Below are 17,178 nucleotides of genomic sequence, written 5' to 3'. Positions count from 1 at the left end.
AGCTCCTGGCGCCTCTCTCGGCTCGCCCCGAGGTTCCCCCAGCCCAGGAAAGCCTCCCTTGCACGGCAGCGATGTGCTTCGGGTCCTGACGGCAACGGGGCTGCTCTCTCTCTCAGTGCTACACTCCAAAGAACTGGCAAGGCAGACCTTTGTTGTTCATGTTTGTGAAATGGCTATAAAGTCATACATGTTCTCGAAGTTTAGAACAGTCCACTAGACACTCACAGAATGATATTTGATACCTCTATTGGTCTATAAATATTTTTTGTTTATCCTATATTGATCTATAATTATCTCCTTCCAAGATAAATTAAACAAATGATAGATTTCCTTTTAACTGGTACATGTCAAATAAATTGGTAACTGTAAGCAGAAATAAACACAATCCAAACAGACAAAGGAAATGCTGCACTATTGACTATTTGGAAAGTACAGCAAACCATGCTGTGATAATTATCAACAGGAGTTCGTTCTGCAGTACCAGACTGTCTTAAAAGTAAGCCACACAAATCTACCTGCTGTATGCAGAAGGAATCACAAGGTAAGGGTTGTGCACGGGAAGGAGAACTTCTTATTACTGGCTTTTACAGATATAATCTTGCAGGTTTAGACAGTACAATACTTGACAAGTTTCTGTCCCACACATCTTTCCCCTCTTTTCCAACCTAAATGAACCTATGATTCTATGATTAGAGAGAAAGTGGTATTTTTCACAAGCCTCATAAATGCATTTGTTTACTCTTGTTTACTACCGACTAAAACCTCCCTATTACTCTGCTATCATCTACAGGATCTCAGTGTCATTGCTTTCAGTAGGATTCCACTTGACTCCTGATTTTCAGTTTCCTGCCTGCATTTAATGCTCTTTCAAGTGTATACACTAAGATGTAAATAACTTTCCTCCCGGATTTTTGTCTCGGTCCTTGCTATGTTAACTAGGCTCACAGCAGTAGCTTTGTTTTCCCCTCATTTTTGCTGTGTGAATTCGTTAGCAAACAATGACAAATTTTCATGGGCTAGCACCAGTTCTCTCTACTTGCTGATGTCTCTCACACAGCAGAAACAGAGAAACAGGTGCCAGGTCCAAACAAGATTAAATACAATACTTAAACTATGTCTTCTGTATTTATAACAAATCTTATAAGACAATTTACAAAAAACATTAAATAATTAGAAGTTAAGCTGTATGAGTTCCCTCGCCTTTTTAATACAATGAAGCAAGAAAGAAAAACAAGAGGATGTCAAAAGTTGTGAAGTACTCACAAGTCTCGTTATGCTGTGCAGCAAGTTGACAGAGAAGTTAGGATAAGGTTTGCACTAGTGACAGCAGCAAATGCTCCACCCTCTCCTCCGTTCTGTTTTACTTTCAGTTGTTATATAATAATATAGTACTAGATTTGTACCTAACATAAGGTGGAAATTATTCCTATGATAAAGAGCATATAGTAGGGAATTCCTGCTGCCATTTCTGAGCAATTTGCAAACTTGGAAAAAAAAAAAAACTCCACACAGAAAACACTCTGTGGGGAAATACATATGCCTGTGACTTAGAAGGCAGGCAAGTGACACAAACACGAAAGGCAGCTCGCTGTTTGCTGTCCCAAGCAGTGACGTTTGTGCAACTCCCTCTTATCATTCCTTATAGGGAAGAGAGTTTATGGTTTGTGCTCCTGTTGCTGCACAGTCCCTTCCCCGCTTGCAGCTTAAGTGTATTCTCCCCAGCAGGACTCGGAAGAGTTGCTTACCTTGGAATCGAATACTGTAGCTTTATGCCGTGACCACTCCTCTTATCTGCAGCCCGAACAGTGTTTTGCTGGGGCAGCCACCACAGGAGGGAAAGAGAAGTGGCCTTTCAGGGCAGTGCCAGGAAGGCACGGAAGAGGGTTGTGAGGACAGAAAAGAGCTTCTCCCAAAGGTACAGCGTCTGGCTTGCCGTGGAACACCAGGGCAGAGAGGTGTCAGAGGCTCAGGTGACAGCAGAAGAGGATCCTTATAAATGAGCTAAAAAATATAATCTGAAAATTGTACTGAGCTCAGAAGTTGTGGATTTTAACTGTTAAGAAAAGTGAGGGTTTAGTGCCTGTGATAATGACAGGGAATGGCAGCTGTAATCCCAAAGTCCTGCTTAGACAGGATCAGCATCTGGAAAAACTTTTCTACTTTGAGATAAACTTTAATGTCTTGAAGAGGAGTCTCAGCAACTCCCTAGGAGGACTGTCAGGTTTCCAGGAACCGTTACTTACCTCCGTGAGGTTCATGCACTTGAGAGGTGACAGTGAAAATGGTACTTAATCTCTGTGCAATCTTCTTTATGTCCCCATCTGTGTTATTCTGGGCACTGGTTGTTATTCTGTGCATGTCGCACTGTGAGGTGGTAGAAATATTCTGCAGCAAAATGACAGGGTTTTAGAAATGGCCCTGTCTCCTCACTGAAGAAGAGATGAGTTTCTAGGGTTGGACACTTCCTTCTTGTTTCTCAGTGAAATAACATTTTTTCAGGAACACTACAATACCAGTTAGTTCACTGTATTGTCATAGTCTATTAAAGCCAGATTCAGAAAATCTATTTGTGAAGCTAAATAAGACTTCTGTATCTTCAATAGTTGTCATACAAGTGAGAGAAACAAGGACTGCAACTGAACATTTCCAGAGAGTAGTTTTAGACGGCTGCATGACAAATTCATTAAATGGGCCAACTTGCTGCCATTTCTCAGAACCCCAGTGAACTGTATCCTGTGGTCCAGCTTTCAGGTCCAGCATCCATAGCGCAGAGAAGGCATCAGAATTAAATGCAGCCATGCTGATTAGCTCCTCTATGGAATCAGGTTGACAATCACTACCACTGCAAAGAACCTTCCAGCATTTAACATAAGACAAGAAAAGAAAAGCAGAACTCACAATTTCATGCTCTCCAGGGACTCTTCGTTCTCTCACATGACTCTGTATCTGTGCCTCCAGAAAAGCAGCCACTCGTACTCCTTGTACTCTGTGTCAATGCAGGGTGAGAATGTCCCTTTTTAAGCAGTCGTGCAGACATGAGAGGTGTTATGTGCTTCAACTGGCAGCTGATAGAAAGCTGGGCAGGATATGAAAGTGAAAATAAAAGTATAGACTTGGCTGGAATTCTTGCCGTGACAGACTACAAAAATGCAAGTGAAAAGGAGGTACCGGCGAGGCAGGAAAAAGCACCTCCCTAGAGAAATATTTCAAGCAAAGGAACATATTCATTTATTGACTGTCTTATTATAAGGGCACTTTTTTTCAAACAAAAGTGGTCATAAACATCTCTGTTTCTTCAGCTCACTCCAGCTCAAAAAATGAATAAATGATTTCAAGCATACATGTGAGTTGCATGTATTTGGACTTGTACCCCAAAGTCTCTCATATTTGTCACTGTTTAAAACTGGAGTGTTTTCCATTTGTTTTTGCTTTTTGATGTGATACCTTTGCTAGCCTATAATTTGATAGATTTTTCTAAACTAGGACAAATTTATAAGCAAACATACAAAAGCAAGCACACAAAGCTTTAGGTATTAATGAATTATATTATGTGAGAGAAGGGAAAGAATCACTTATTTATTTTTTTTTAAATCACTTTCTAAACAGTTCCCTTCGAACACAGCAAAATGGAATCACCGTATATAGGGTGGATTTTTTTTTTAACTATCTTTCTTGGTGTGATCTTTTTTTAAGAGCTGTGTTTTGCTGGCATTTCTGAAGTTAAAATCTATCGACTGCTAGCTTAATATAAAAACTGTTCCTCAACATTACAGTAGTTGTGTATAAAAGTAATGCAAGTGTCAGGATGTATTACATTGCAATAGGGTGGCAATACCACCTGCACTCCCTCAAAATATAATTCTCGTTCATTTTCTTAATTAGACAAAAATGTGTTCCCTAATTACACAAGGTACATTTTATAGTCGTCTAAATGCTACTAGCCACATCAAGGTGTTTATTTATAGCATAAATTACTCTCATATTCTCTTACAATCAAAATGGCCCTTTCTAATTTATGCAAGTTTCATTTATAGTGGACACAGGCTGTTTGGCAAGATATTGGCAATTACTCTCTCTAAAGAGCAACTAAATTGTAATTTAGTGTTTTAAATGCAGTGACAGAGAAAGTGAATGCAAACAGTAAAGTGAAGACAGATGCATGACTGTAATTTTGAAAATAAAACGGCATAACTGAAAATTCAAACATGACCGTCCTGATATGAAGCAACACTTGAACACCAGGAGAGGAAATATTGCCACAGCAGCAAGAGTGAAGAAATGGGAGGAAAGAAGGCCTTTCCAGAGCACTCTGTGTGATGTGAGCACGTATACAAAAAAATAGCAGTTCTAGCAAACACAGATCCCTTTAGGATGTCCCCAACCAATCCAGCTCAGAGCCAACTTTTTTTGCTAAATTTTTGAATGCTAAAAGATGGGACTGCACTACACTCTTCTCACTTACTGTCTCAGTATTAGTCTTTTATAAAATAAGGTTGGAAATGGAGACCTTCTCTGATAAGTTGTCAGCTCTGATAAGGCATTATGCTCTAATAAGTGTAATGATTTTAATTTTCTTTAAATGAATTTCAAAATTTTTAAAGAACCTGAATCCAAATATATGAGCAGATGGGGAAGACAGTAATTGCAATTTGAAATGTGTCTCTTTCTATTTTTTTTTTATTATAGTGTTCCTGCTGTCTTCGAAGTTTTGCCTGTAAGGCTGAACTACTCCACCCTCAATTATCAACCCCACGAATTCCTGCACAGGAAAATGAAAGAGCTGTTGTTTTCTCTCTCTAGGTGACAGAGTGGATATAAAGAGCTGATAAGGACCTACAACTTTGGCTCCCTTCTTTCCCAGTGTAGCATCCAGAGGAGCCAGCTCTGAGGAAAGAGCCTGCTGCCTCTGAGAAGTCACATCCCAGTCATCCCCTCAGCATTTACCATTACTCCTCGATTTTCAGCAAAGGTGAGCCTTGATTCTAGTGGCCAGCAGCTTAGTATCCTACTACTGAGCTGGAGAGGACAAAGGGGAACTTGTATGATAAGGGTCTTATATAAATCTGTCTGATATATGGTAAGAAGGTGCATTTCTGGAAATTATCATCTTCAGCAAATCATATGCTTATGTGAATTTGGGAACTGTCCTGCACCAGGGCTATAACTACACAAAACCCAATACTGAAGAGTGAATTACTTCAATGGAGGGGTTGTTGCTGTAATAGAACATGTAATACACTAAACATGTTCCCACGTGTGCCTCCTGAAAATCCAGGCAACTTTTGCTTCATGGCTGGTATAGCATTATAATCTGTCTCTTTTTTTTTCGTACTAAATTATACTGTTTCCTAAGTTATAGACTCTTCAGATTGCTTATTAAAAACTGGCTTTGCAAAACTACTATTTAATTTCTAGACACATCTGGAGAGACATTAATGTTCTGCCTCTCAGAAGCATGCACAATATTTCTGGCATGTTATAATTTATCAACTATTGCCATTAAGAATGAGCTATTCCTATTTAAAGAGATAGTGTTTCCAAGCAAAAGCATATCAACTGCTAAGTTAGCAAAAACAAAACAAAGGGAAAGGCATTTAATGCATAAAATGAGTAGAAATATGTTTCTGAATCTGTGAAAGAAGTTAACACAGAGAAATGTGCAGCTCTTAGTTGGAGTCATGTGAAAAAGATATAATCTTAAGTGTTTTGTCTAATACCTTGTGAACAAACACTACCCTATTTAGGCAAAATGTTTGCAGTATTGCAGCCTAAAAGTTTTCGTAAGAGTATTGCTCTTTAAATTGCATGATAGGAAAATCCTATACATAAAATAAGTTTATGAATGAAAGAGCTGCCTAACATCCCAGAAGGAATGTCTTCACTACAGTGGTTCTTTCAAAATATACTTGTGTTATTTCTCTCTGTCTAATCAACCCTGAGTGGAGTGACCAGACCACAAAGCTCTTGCAGTCTACGGTCTATCAGAGGTCTCTGAGGTAAAGACCTACAAGCCAAATCCACAAAACTGCTACTGAATCTAATCCTAATTTACATCCCGAGATAGTTCCAGTAGGAATAGTTCTCTGCTCAAGTGCCTCTTTGAAATTAGGTGCTATGCTACTGGACCTTGGGTGATTGGACACTTTCCAAACTGGGCAGCTGGAGGCCAGTGATGTGCCTTGGGGAATGAGGCCCATTTCGCTGTTAAATTGGACAAACTGAACAGAGCACTGCCAAGTAGCAGGACTGGGAAAAGACTTTTGAGGGTTTAACTGCCTCCAACCAGGATCCCTAGCTCAGGATCCTCCTCTGAAAGCAGTGCCTTCCTTCGGTATAAAACACAGCATCCAAAACATGTGTCAGTCTGTTATTATTTTTTTACTACATAAGGATTTTCCATGTGTTTCTCAACAGCAGTTCCAGGACAGTGAGTTGAAGAAACAAAATTTTGCATCACAATAATGTAACTGAATCCTTGGGGGAGGGGGAAGGATTTCTTTCCTCAAAGCTAACTATTTGTTAAAACATTTTATCAAGATCTCTGTCTCAGTCCATGTAGACAACCCTCTCTGAGGTTAACAGACTGCTTTGTGGCTCACTTTACCATTTGTAGTTGAAGCTTTCAGGAGAATTAGATCCTAACATATGACAATGAAAATAAGTTTTACTAGAAAGAAATAACATGCAAATGAGAGAGATGAAAGAGGAAAGAACACAACTGAGTAATGATGAGTGCATTCCATCAAGATTATTTCCCTGTTTTTTCTCTTTAATACTAAAATACAATAACCATGACATATTTATCAAATTTCTCATCTGATACAACTGTTTTGTAGTTTCATTATGCTGTAATACAGCTGGTCTCTTTAATGCTCAGAGCTTTTTTGACAAAAGTATTAAACACTTAGTGGAAAGTAATTTCTGTATAAATAGAGAAAACAAAATACTTAGCTACCACGTGGACAGAATGTATTCTACACACTTAAAATTTAAGAGGCTCTGCAGAACATATTTTATTTAGCTAAAAGGAAGGAAATGTCTTTCTCCAAGTAGTTTAAATTAGGAGTCGTACCAAACTCAAAGTTTTTAGTTTTTTTCACATTGCTTTCAGGCTTCTAGGATATATAAAGAACTTTTTCATATATTGTGACACTTGTGGAATATTAAACTCCCACACCACTCTGCAATATAACTCCTTTACATGAAAAAAATCTATGTGCTTTCTGTAGGGAATATTAATGCATGGCATACTATGTACAGAAAGGATGGATGCTCTGGGAGTTGGCAAAATTTTGATTAGCTGATGAAAAGATGGTGGTTTGAAATTTACTATCAATAAGTGGCCATTTTTCATTTCAGTCCTGGGTTTTTTGATAGCTTATTGTCCTCAGACCAGCAATTTTTCCCATTTGTTATTTCTTACCTTTCCCCAGAGCACCTGTTACTGAGAAGCAGCAGCTTGCCCTGAATGGTGTGCCATTGCTTTTGCTGGTGCCTCGTGGGACACAGAACTGTTCAACATGCATAAGAATAGAGATTCCCCATTTTTGACCTCCACTGCTCACTCTGAATTCTTCTATCCTCTGCCTCATGACTGCCTAGACTAAGTGACTGAAATTCCTTGTAGGAAATCATGCAGTGGCAGGTAACAGCAGAATTGTCCAGAACATTTCCAGTCCTCTCTGTTTCCCTGATTATTTATCCACGTGTACTTCATGTACCACCAAAACAGCCAAAGTGTTTACAGACAGGCTTTCCAGTATCAGGCCAGTGAACTCTACTTGTCTAGTGAACAGTTTCCATGAATTGTCTATATCAAGATCCAAAATGGGGTTGACTTGCAGATGCCGTGTTTCCTAAAGTCAGCACGTCTAGCTATCCCTTATGTATGACTTGCTGTTCTTGTTTCTCCTCAATGAGGTTTTGAAATCTGCTCAAGATTGTTCAAAATAGAGAAACACCAAAGACAAACTTCTGGACTGTGTCCTAGTGTGGGGGGTAAAGCAGCAGCAGTCCTTTTAATTGCTGCTGCAATATTGTCCAAACTGGGGAAATACAATAAGCCAAAAGCTTTTGTTGGAATGGTTGGATCAAAGTTTGAGTGCACAAAGATAAAAGATAAAAGGTGCTCAAAAGATTATTCAATGCTTTGCAGAATTGAAAATGTAGGAGAAAAAAAGTGCAGCTTTTTGTAAAAAAACATTGCTGAAGAGTTAAGATTCAGAGCACCCATTGTTGTTAGCTTTGCCTTTTTTTGTGTGATTCCAGAAGCTACTTGCACAGTACTTTGTTAAATATAACCAAAGGTAAGCATCTGGAAATATTTGAAATATAAATAAAAATCACACAGAGTGAACTTTACTCAAAAGATGTTTTTTCACTGGAACAGAGTTGAGACTTGAGTGCTATGAAAGGGAATTAGATGCTAGGGGACATGGCAAATAAGAATGCAAGTACTGGTATGGGGCCATTAGGCTTCATGTACGTGTTTAATAAGCAAATCAAGTTTAAACTCAGGAAAATACATTGCCTCAGAAAGGTTTCAGTTTGTGAGAGTGCAACCACACAGAGTAATGCTAGTCTGTAAAACCTATGGAATGAAGATACCGAGTAGTGAACTTGCAAGACATGGACATGTAGTCAGTGTGGGCGTGCTCCAGAAGGACAGTGGACTTGATGTCACCTGAGAAAGGCTAACAAAATATCTCCAAGATCTCAGATATGAAAAACTATGACATTTCTTGTCACTTCCCAGACACCTTTGTTACCAGCAACATCTTGTCACTTGCTTTATTTAACCACGGGATTCCTTCTAAGTGACTCCCACTGAATTTACCAGAGAGCATCTATCTTGTGCAGCTCCCAGTGTAGTTTCCTGTCTTTAAAATCAGCATTGTGTGGCTAAGGGGAGGGATAGAATTGAGTTCCTGCTGGTATAACACTTTCTTGCAAACCCTTCCATGTATTTATACCAGTGGAGACTCTGTGATTTCCAAGATTTATATTACATGCAGGTGGTCCATAAAATTACATCCTTTACCTGTTTCATTGATGGGTATGACTGTATGAAATCAATTCTAACCTACTTTCAAGAAGCTTAGACCTAAAAATCTGATAAACACAGTCTTCTGGATCTCTTCCAGAGGAGCAAGAGATCATTTCATCTTTGGCTAAGTCTTTGCACTGAACTTATGAAAAAGTGAATTGAAATGGGTGATGTTGCAAACTCATGATATTCCTAAACCACAAAGTCTTGGAAGCCTTTCTTATTGTCAGTCACACCAGTTAGCAATAGCTATATTCAGCAACTTCAAATAAAATCCTATGTACTCTGGCTGAAGTAGGAAGTTTGTCTTAAAATAATGGGGTTTTGCTAATTTGTACGTTTCTCAGAAGCAGGGTGAATATATGAAATTGGTAAACTTCTCAAGGCTACTTATGATCCTAAATGGCCCCTGTGTGATTGTTGACGGACAGGTGGTATAACGAGGTTTTAACAGTACTAGAAACATTAATGTATTACATCTGATAATTTAAAAACAATTACTTCCTCATCTGAGAAACAGAAAAGCTGATTTTCTTGTCATCATTTACATTATTTGGTTGTTTGGCTGTTTATATGGAATATTCTTCATTTGTGTTTATAATACAGTTTGGGAGTTATCTTTGTTAAAATAAATTTTAAAAATTAGTTTTAAAGGTTTTGTAACAGTGTTTGGTCCATCTTTCTGCCCTAAGGTGTGAGCATGTCTGCCTAAACCATATACCTAGTTGATATTTTATTGAGGTTCTCTTCAAAATGTCCAATGTGCTGAAGGACTTTTTACAGGGATGTGGCACAATAGAACATGCAAGAAAGGTGCACAGCAAAGGTGGGATCCTGTGGCAAATGCAGGAAAACTGAGAGGGTGACAAAATGAAGAGCAGATAAGCTGGTTTTTAGAGGTGGGCAAAAAGACCTGTTAGGGTAGCAGAGTAATATGATTCTAACTCGGGACCAGGAGTGATGTTCCTCTGTGCAACAGTGTGTGAGCAGGGAGGGAGTTGTGTTTAAAATATCCATTCTGTCTCACCTGGTGACCCTGAGTTAATTGAAAATGTGAAAATGTGGGTATGTTTATGCCTTGGGTATTTTTCTGCTGTTCAGGATTTCATGGTGTTGTTTATGATTTGTTAACTGCCCTCCAGCCTCTAGTTAAGCAGCGGATTTCCTTCCTGCCTTGTGTGTAGGCTACTCTTGATTTCCCTTTTTTTCCCTCCTTTGCAGGCCTCTTCCAGGGCATAGCTGAATGTGACTGGCTGCCTTCTCCTGAGCTGTGCCATGGCTGGTTATCCCCATGCCATTTTCCAGCATCTGATTATGCAGGTTCTGCACTTGGTGTGTTGCAGTTTGGGCCACTTCTCCAGATTTTTATTATTTTGCAGTCTACTTTTTCCTTCCAAAACATTTCGTTCCCTCTGTTTAGTACTGTCTGAGGTTTTGTCAGCAAAGCTTTTGTTTGATAACTGCATCACAGGTGAAAGTGCTTGAATAATATTGGATGACCTACCCGTTTCCCTTCCTTTCAATCACACTAGTTCCTCTGTGAGCCTCACTCCGCAATCCACCTTTCCAGCAGGTTGTGCCCCCTCATGCTGACAGATTCCTTGCTTCCTTATATTAATTTCACATGACAGTGTGTCAAAAGTCTCACTGAAGTCAAGACATGTGGCAGTTAGTGTTCCTCCTGTATCACTTAGATTTTTTATCCTGTCACAAAAGGAATAATTTGTCATAATTTGTCCATGTGTGGGCTTCTTCCTCCTCCAGTTTCCATTTTCTCTGAGTGCCTCTTCTGTTAGGTTTGCAAGCACGGGAGACTATGTGTCTGCACTCTAGTGCCCTCACTCTTTCTGCCCCCATCCTGAGGGCAGTCATTCTACACCTGTTTTTTACCAACCTGGAGCCTAACACATCAGTCAGACTGAGTTAGGGAAAGAGATAAAAGGGAAGGAGATAGGAAGCCCCCTCTCAGTCAAACTGAAGGTCTGTTAGCCCAGAGTGCAGATTGCCTGCACCTGGCAGTGTGACAGCAGAGCCAGGGCACAGGGACCCTTCCCCAGTGATACCCCTGTGTCCTCCAGAGATCTCTCAGACCTTTTGTCTCTTTCAGGCAGCAAAAAGCTCAGCAAGCTGCCACAGTCACTCACATCAAATCATAAACAGGAGTCCCCTTTTGTTCACAGCACTACTTGTTCACTAATTGTTCTCTACCCTTTTCCTGCTAAAGACAATTTAATTCTTATTTTTGGTGACGTGATCTATTCCCTGTCACAAACAAAGTTAAACATTTAAATTTCGTCACTGAAGATCCAAGTCATTTGCAGCTGTGTTGTGTCTTGGTAAGTGAAATATTATATATTATTTTTAAAATAGTCATGTATCTAAAATTTATGATAACATCACCCTTTGCATCTGATGGTAAATACAGCATGTCCTTTGACAGCATTTCCAGAGGCATGGAAAGTGCAACTCTTCCATTATAGGAATGTCCAGTTTGGCCCTAAGTGAGTACATATTTGGTTCATGAATGCTGACCTGGGTGTATCTGTGCTGCACTTTCAGAATCAATTAAACCTTTCTATATAAATATATGGACATTTGGGGCATTAGATTTTTAATACAGTGTAGGACATTGCATGACAGACTGACTAGTTGAATCTTATAAACCTATAAAACATTTCAGTAAATGCCTATGTTTCATTTATGCTCATGTCTTCAATCACTTGTTGCAATCGCTTATTGCTCTATTGCCACTAGCTTGTGGATTATACATCTAGAAAAATTTTAAGCATGGGCAAATTAAAAACATTTTCTAACACTGAAATGTATACTTCATTTATAAACATATCCCAAACAGAGGATCTGAAAAAACAGTAGAACAGCAGGTCCAGAGGGGCGACTTCCCTAGTTAGCTCACTCATCAGCTGAGTCAGGAAGTTCTCTTATACACACTCCAGAAATCTCCTAAACTGTTTTCTCTCCGCCATGTTATATTTCCAGCAGATATCTGGTAAGACAACCTCCTTTTTTGTGGGGAGAAGCCCTATTTCCTATGTGACCATTGTCAGGTGCTTCCATGGTTTCTAATTCATCAATGACCCTTGTGTCTTTGCTGCCACGTGGATCTCCATCCCCTGTTTCCACTACAGCAGATCAAAGGACTTGTCAGCACACTGACCTTTAAGCATTGGTGTGCTGACCCCAGGCTTATCTTATTTATTTCTATACTTATCTGAGTGTGTACTGGACACTGTTAAGTGATAAATACTGCAACTTCAGTAGGTGCTTTTTTTAATTAAACTTTCAAAAAAGTTCCATACATTTATTCTTCTACCATCTAAGCTCTCTTATGTGACTTCAAGCTTTATAGTAACTCTTAATGTACTTTTCAAATCGTGACTTAAGTGTTTGCAGTGGAAAGCATCCCACAAAATATTTAAAAAGAACTGAAAAGAAATAATTTTGCTTTGATCCAACCTTTCACTATTAACATGTTTCCCAGAAAATTGCTGATCTTTAGAGATAAAGGCAGATTTGAACCACATGTCAGGTAAGGAAATATCAGCTGTTATAAATCGGTGTAGTCTGTTGTATGCTATTCCATGATAATTTTCTACCATTATGGAGAATTTTGAAATTTTCACTTCTAGGGAAACTACTTTTCTGTCTGAAAAAAATATTATATTACTTCTTTCTCTGTTTTCATAATGGCTTATGCTGTTATGACAAATAAACAAAAGGATGCTACTTAGCATGTATGGGTTAGATATTTATAGGAAAGAGTCAGTTTTTTAAGATGATTTTTCATTTGGAAAAAGTTCACTTTTGCATTACTGTCATGTAAAAAAATGAAGGTACTTGTAAAGTGTGAATATCAAGACTAATGATGATAATCTCGTGGGTGAAAACATGGGCTTCTTGATGAGGATTTATGGAAGATCTTCACATCTAGGAATCACAAGGACAGGAGAGAGTGGTGCCTTTAAAGAACAGACAATTCTGTACAGTAGATCAGAAGGGGAGTTAGCAGATATGCAGATGATATCTTTGAAGCTTTAAAAAGATTTGTGCTCCAAGAACCACAACCAACTTAATTGGTTTTATAGAGCCTATGACTCTCTTCTGTGTGGGACAGTGTAAAATAATAGACCATTCTAGTAAAATATATGAGCATTATTACAAGAAGAAAGAGAAGTCAAAAGGGCAGATTGAAAGGAAATGGAAAAATATTATTTCCAAGTTGAAAAAAGGGTAAAAGTTGAGAGGAGCTTGGTGATTTAATGTTTCAGGACAATTCATTAAAGTTTGTAAGTTTTTAAACAATCTCCAGTTCAGTAAAAGTATCTTAACTTCTCTTAGCCCAGTGAAGAGATAAAATGGATTTTTAGGTCGTATGCTGGTTAGGATTTGTAGCAATTTAGATAGCGGTTTATTTTTCCTACAGGTTTTTTTTTCCCTTCACCCACCTTAGAAGATAAATAGATGGAGCAACTCCAGTTTCTTAACCTTTTGAATGAAAAATTAGTTTATAATGGCTACGGAAGACCTGCATCATAAATCAAGTTATCCTGCAATTTGTGAATGAATTTGACTTTGTTAAGATTACTCTCTTTTATGTGTTTGGAATTAGCACTGCGAATTCATGTGTTAGCTACATAAAATCTACATAAAATCTACAAAATCTACAAAAAAGTACTACATAAATCTACAAAATCTACAAAAAAGTACTACATAAAATCTAGGAATTCCTATTTATTTACTGTATGCTTTCATAGTGAGCAGTATGTGAAAATATGTGGTAATATGTCTCTTCTTTCTTTATGTGACCTGACCTTTTTAAGCTTCCTCTTCTTGACTAAATAAATCTTACAATTCAGTTCTCCCTCACATACTGTTGAATGGGGAATATTAATGAATACTAAACCAAAAAAGTGTGTACTTGAAGAATTCACTGCTTGCTCAGCTCACTGTGGATTTTTTCTGCAGTCAATGAGGTTTATTCTACAGAATTGAAGCTTTTATTTCTTCCAGGCTTTTATAGCCAAAAGAGTCGCGAGAAGAACTTTTCATTAGTAGATGTAACTGATGGGAGATTGTCCAGGAACTGAAGTGTTTACAACAATAAGGAAAATAATTGTGCAAACTCTACTTTTTTTATTACTGATTTTTCAAGCCAACAGTGTGAAGAAAATGTAACTGTTAAACTATTGTGCTGGTAGCTCCAGCAGACAGAAATAGTACTGTGTTGACACATACTAGGGAAAAGTTTCTCTCTGGGGAGCTCCATTTCCCCTTGACCCTTCCCACCATGCTTACAAAACAGGGACTTTACACACAAGAGGCACAGAAACAGAAGCTGCATGGGGCACTTGACAGCTAGTCACCCTTTGGAAGTGCTCAGTTTCTTGACATATTGCTGTCTTCACTACCAAGGCAAACACTGCCAACAGTAGTGGGGCATGCTGTGATTTAAAAACCAGGACCACTCCGTGCCTGTGGATATGTGATGTAATGCTTATGGCCCCGTGTAGCCATAAATTTGCTGAGAAGTGTCCTGTCTGCCAGAAAGCCAGCTGGACTACAGCAACTGCTGTAGCTAAAACCAGGGTGAGGGTGTGTCTTCTGGACTGTGCAGAAGGCAAACTCTTACAGACAACGAGAGCAATCTGCAGCAGAGCAGAAGTAGTATGGATTACTTCAAAAAAAACCACGTCTTGTTTCCAACAATAGCATGATTATGCTGGTGCTCTACTCTGAGGTAAAGATAGGAAATATTTGGTTTATAGTCAGTTGAAACAAGTAGTGGCTTTTTCTCCCTGCTGGTTTTGACAAGCTTCAAGATTCAGTAACAAAGCAATAGTTGTTTCAGTTAGGAGTTGTGCTTTTGCTGCCAATTTTAGGAAAATTCCTTTAGGACATAATTCACACTAGTATGAATGTGAGTTTTCTAATATTTCCATCAAAAACCAAAGAGTGTGTTATATAAGTCTGAATATTGTAACAACTTAGATGCTAACCCATGTAAGAGCTTCTCCACCCAGAGCTATTCAGAAAAACTCAGGCAAAGCAGAGTGAGTGATATGCATAAATTAAAGCTTTAACATCTGTGTTCCATTGCCTTCATTTGGCAATAAAGTGACTTTAGCTGAGATCATTTCAATAGCAACCTAAAAGTAAAGGTATACCTTTCCCTTCCAAGGGATTACAGGTGAGAAATGTATATGCCAGCCAAAAGATTCTAATCTTCTGATAGGATGTCATTTTGGTAACCGCTGAAATAATCTCCTTCTTATCCTGCAAGATGCAATTTCTTTCAGGGCACAATATGATCAGTTTTATTGATGTTTTAAGAGTTTCATTCTGTCCACATAACTGGCTCCACCAAATACCACAAGGCAAGGATTATGTAAAGAGATTTGTGTTTAAAGGATTTGAACTAATTCAATCTTGGCAAAAGAGTAGTTGCTGAAAATTTTCTTTCGGTCACAATGGTGAAGAAAATAATCTTGAATTTGAAGCAATCTCAATTTTTGAGTCAAGGGATATGAGATAAACCTCAGGTTATCTAGACCATCTTTTCCTACAAATTGTCATTGAGCTTGTTTCTCATGCTGTCTCCTCCAGGTGTTTTTAGTTTTCCACAAAATAGTTTGGGGTTGAATTTGTTCAATGCACTTAATTTTGTTTGGATACCCCAAGTAAGGATGAAATATATGTTTATCTAGATACGTTTACTTGTAAAGGCAGAGGAAATTGCACAACTTTTCATGTGCATATTCAGTAGTTTGCTTGTTGTTTATGATACTGTTTAATATTCCAGCTTAGAAGTCTGAATCTCCAGACTGGAGCATTCAAAATTCTTTTTCATGACAAAAGTCGAATCTCTCTGACCTGTAAAAATGCTTATAAACTGAAATTTACAAAGTCTTCTAAGAGTCAGTCTAGTACAATTGCAGAAAAGCACTTATTGTTTTCTTCCTTCCTTCTTTTACTCACATCTTTCCTCTTGTATTGCATTTTCTCACCTAGTATTTGCTAGTTAAGTAAAATCTTTCTTTGAAAGTTAAGTTTTTAATCAGCACTTCACTTTTTCCCTCCCAGATTTCTTACAAAATCCCTAAATTTTGGCATATAGTTCAAATAAATAGTTTAAATCCAGCAATTTTTGTTGTTCTGTGAAACACTCTATATTCTTTTCAGGCCTACGTGTTTGTCCTTTTGCAGCCTCTGGGAAAATTAACTTACTCGAATATGCTAAGCCATTTGAGGTTACGTTTGTCTTTCTTTTTTTTCTGAAAGACAATTCTTCTTACTCGGTCCTTCACATTAACAAATTTCACAGAAGGTAAACCCATCTTGCTACAAGTGTGTTGTAAAATGCATATACAAGTATGCACATTTCAGAAACCAACCAGAGGCAAGGATCTGTCACAAGTCTGCGTAATTACTGTCTTACTCACCAATTCTCTTTGCATTATTGAAAAGCCTGTAAAATCAAAGCACTGCTTTCTAGAGCCTTTGTTCCTGACTAGAAGTAATAATGGCAGTTGTTAACAATTAGATCAGGACAAGCAGGTCTTATTACATGCCTAAACCCAAACCTGCAAACGTGGTTTTCATGTGCAAAAACTTGTGACACATTCTTCAGCAACAGAATGAAACCTAAACCATGCCCAGTGAGAAGGGCATGTTGTGATATTACTTGCTCAAATGTAATACCTTCCCAGTTAGATTATCTCAAGCCAGTAAGAATCCTGGGATCCTTACGGCACTGTGAACTCAGCCAAGCTTGTTTGGAGCAAAAAATCTTAAGCCACCGTCAGGTTCTGTTGTAATTCATTCACTTTGTCATCTTTTATGTTGTTTATTATGGTCTCCTCCTCACTGAGAGCTCTTATCCTTCCTGCCCTGTCCTTGAAGTTTCACTTCAAGCACTGAAACCGTGACAAACTGCCCCGCGAGGGACGGTGTCCTAGATCTGAGCCAGCACTGTCCCATCTGCTGTTTAGCAGGGGCTCATGGAAAAGTAGCCAGCCTAAATACTCCTAGTGAAAGTGGAAGTAATTTCATTTATGCATACAACTACATTAGTCTAATTTAGCAGAAGCCTTGTTCCTCAGCTGTGTGGAGCATTT

The 17,178-nt window shown here is 38.4% G+C and overlaps 1 protein-coding gene across 1 annotated transcript in view; it reads right to left on the bottom strand.

Moving 5' to 3' along the window:
- IL15 (interleukin 15) overlaps positions 1-1,438 on the bottom strand; it is a 36,781-nt gene extending 35,343 nt beyond the window's left edge. The window contains 1 exon segment of the mRNA XM_018074081.1: positions 1,264-1,438. The gene's annotated coding sequence lies outside the window, so the exon portion shown is untranslated.
- Positions 1,439-17,178: the final 15,740 nt, after the last annotated feature.

Source organism: Manacus vitellinus, unplaced genomic scaffold (genome assembly GCF_001715985.3).
Source record: "Manacus vitellinus isolate BGI_N305 unplaced genomic scaffold, ASM171598v3 scaffold_0_pilon, whole genome shotgun sequence".
NCBI lineage: Eukaryota > Metazoa > Chordata > Aves > Passeriformes > Pipridae > Manacus > Manacus vitellinus.
The sequence above is the reverse complement of the archived record's forward strand: the minus strand, read 5'-3'. Positions and strand labels throughout refer to the sequence as shown.